The sequence below is a fragment of the Halyomorpha halys genome, unplaced genomic scaffold, assembly GCF_000696795.3.
Source record: "Halyomorpha halys isolate HHAL.00 unplaced genomic scaffold, Hhal_1.1 Scaffold43.1, whole genome shotgun sequence".
Classification (NCBI taxonomy): Eukaryota; Metazoa; Arthropoda; class Insecta; order Hemiptera; family Pentatomidae; genus Halyomorpha; species Halyomorpha halys.
In genome coordinates this window covers 706,765-710,466 of record NW_027106553.1, presented here as the reverse complement: position 1 = coordinate 710,466, position 3,702 = coordinate 706,765, and positions in this window count along the sequence as shown.

Below are 3,702 nucleotides of genomic sequence, written 5' to 3'. Positions count from 1 at the left end.
ACGAAATGATGGGCATTCTTCAATTATATGCTTTATTGATAATGGGGAATGACAGGTTTGGCATATAGGCTGGTCCTCTTTTGCGATTAAGTGATTAAGTAGTTAACATTCAATTAATAACTAAGGATCTGATACATTTTTTAATTTTTAAAAATGTTCGATGATGAAAATATATCCCGTTGCCAGAGATTTCGCCCGCATTGAACTTCGATTATCCATCCCTGTTGACATGACCAGTACATGGCATGTATACATGATGAGGACATGAGCGAGAGCGCACCTGTTTGACAACAGCCCATTTCGCTGTTCCAGTTTAACAGTGTAATATTTCAAACATAGTTATAACATTATAACATGTATACAGTTCAAAACTGTAATATCTCGAAAATATACTTATTACTTAGATTTTATGCCATACGTTTTACTATTATTTTGCGTATTACTGTACAGATATTACTTACCCTTATTACTAAGATTGTATGCATATCCATGATTAACTATTTTTTGAGATATTACAATGCTAAACTGGGACAGCGATATCATGCAAGCAGCTTCTTGCAACTGCTTTATTTAAAATCTAGAGTTCTAAAAATAATATCGACTTGATTCTTTCATTAAAACATTTGTTTTCAAAAGTACATCAATTCCTTGAAAAATAATTACTTTTTTAATCAAACATATTTTAAAAATTATGAAGAAGATGGTCACAAGAAAAAGAAAAAATAGTTAAAAACTATTAATTTGCCGATGTTTCACCACCCCCCTTATTATAGCTTCATCAGAGCTCTTTCAGTTGAGAATCGATGAATTCTTATATATATAAATATATATATCGATATTACAATATATGTATCATTATACGATATATATATATATAAAGTTATTAAAATAAATTTATTTGTTGAATCCTTGAAAACAATCTGGCAGAATCTGCACTTGGAACAAGCTTTGCACACCAGGTTTGGGCCTTTTAACTAGTCATTAAATCATATATTTTTTATAGAAAATATTATTTGAAACTTATACAGTTATTATTATTATCTAACTATTATCTATGTTAAAATTGTTTATATTTAATCCTCAGTTTTTTTTCTTACCTCCTTTATTGAAAAAAAAATATATATATATAATAGTGCCCTTCCTTTGCCAAATGGCATTAATCCTCAGTATGTGAATAAAACAACGAAATAGAGGCTAAAATATTAAAAGTAACGAGTATAGAAACGATTCGGAAGCCTTTCATTATACCGTATTATGTAAACTTCACTTCAGAGACTCCGAATAAACGAATACTTGTAATATAACTATCTAAAAATTAAAATGAGTTTCAGATAATTTCTTGAAGCATTTAGATAAAAATAAAAAGTTAATTTCACCGAATTGGACTCAATAATTCAAAAACGATATATCTTAGGCATATCTTAGTATTAATATAATATAAATATAAATTTCATATTTTCAATTCTGTACATGCATAACATCTTGGCTAAATTTGAAGAAAATCTGAGAAGTTAAAGTTCAGGGTGATGAGTTGAAGCGGAATGAACAAACTACTAAAACCTAGCTACACCAATTCATCCCAATTCCTTTTTCCAAGATGTGAGGTGCAACTTAACGTAAGTATCCTTGTCAAATAGTAATTCTGATCTGCCTACTACTAACTACTAGAAGTAGTTGAAGTAGCAACTACTAAAAAGTGTTAGGTGGTTAAAAAAAGGAGATTTTCATAATTACACTATGTAAAATTAACCTGAAATATTTCAATTTTTTCAAAAGTAGTTCTATCCGTAATTAACAACTCATGTAGTTAACTGCTGTTATGTCTCTGTTATATAAAAAAAAAGTTTTTATAAATAAAATATGGTCCCGGGTGCGGTCAAATAACACTCTTAAAAAAGTTCTTAGTGATCGTGGTGTAATACCTTATTTGACATATAAGGTGAAAATTAATTATAAATTATCAGCTTATATAAGATGGAAATAATTTATATATTATTAGCTTATATAAGGTGGAGATAATTAATAAATAATTAGCTTATATTAGTTGGAAATCATTTATAAATTATTAGCATTTATTTAAGCTTTGATAAATTATTAGTTTAAATAAATGATTTTTAATTTACCATTTTTGTAAAACTACTACAATGATTATTAAATTATGTACTTTACAAGCTAACTCTATTCTTACAGGGGTTGCCTCATAAGCAAATAAATAAATTATTATTATTATGACGTAAGGTGCAATTACTTTATAAATTAATAGCTAATATAAGGTGGAAATAATTTATAAATTATTAGCTTATATCAGTTGGAAAGAGTTTATAAATTATTAGCTTATATAAATGATTTTTAATTTACCATTTTTGTAAAACTACTAAAATGATCATTAAGTTATTTACTTTACAAGCTAAGTATTCTTACAGGGGTTGACTCATAAGCAAATAAATAAATTATTATTATTATGACGTAAGGTGCAATTACTTTATAAATTATTAGCTTATATAAATGATTTTTAATTTACCATTTTTCTAAAACAACTACAATGATTATTAAATTATGTACTTTACAAGCTAACTCCATTTATACAGAGGTTGTCCCATAAACAAACAAATAAATTATTATTATCATGATATAAGGTAGAAATACTTTATAAATTATTAAATTATATAAGGTGTAAATAATTTATAATTTATTAGCTTATATAAATGATTTTTAATTCACCATTTTTGTAAAACTATTACAATTGATTATTAAATTATGTACTTATTACAAGCTATTACTTATTACATTATTGCTACTTAAGCTAGCAAACTTTACTGAAAAAATAAAAATGGTGGGATAAAGACATGAATTTTTTTTTTACTGCTAACACTATATTGTAAAAAAATAATACGTTTTAAACCACAGAGTACATTTAAGTTAAAATTATAAAATTTAAGCGACGAGTCGTATAATTTATTTAATGGCGGACCCAGTAAAGGAATAAAATAAAATGATTAAAATAAAGGAATCAGATTTACAACATCGATTTATTTCAAAAATAATTGTAGAGATCAATATTAACCCATATCAATATCAAATACTTCACAATATACACTTTATATGAGATAAAAGGCAATTTCGAATAATGAAAAAATTCTCAAACGTTTTATTTAATATCTCCAGTTTTAATTTGCTTAGGAAGGCCCCGTTAGTTCTACTTGATGGAGCTAAACACCTCGTAAGCTTTCTCAAATATTAAATCAAATTAAAAAAAAACATCTAATGTTTAAGGAATTATATGAAAGATTGAGAGGCAAGAATGCGCCAAAGCCACAATTTTAAAGATTTATCAGAATTTTTTAACAAATTTCTTCAATATAGTTATTTATTATTAATTATGAGAGATAGTTGACCGTGGATGATGAACGAGGAGAAGATGGTTGGGGGTGCGGTCAATGAAAAACAAAATTAAGTTGGATTAACCTATTTTAATGTGCCAACGTTTCGGCTAGAGTTTCTAGCCTTCTTCAGGGCTAAAAACAGAACAAGATAACAACCACAGTAAGTATAGAAAAATAAAAAAATAAAAAAGAAAGTATAAACAGAATAATTTTACACATAAAATGAATAATTTTACAAAACAGAATTGAAGAGAGAAGCGGGAAATAAACTCTATACATAGGTAATTGAAAAAGTGGGTAAAATAACATTATTAAGGGA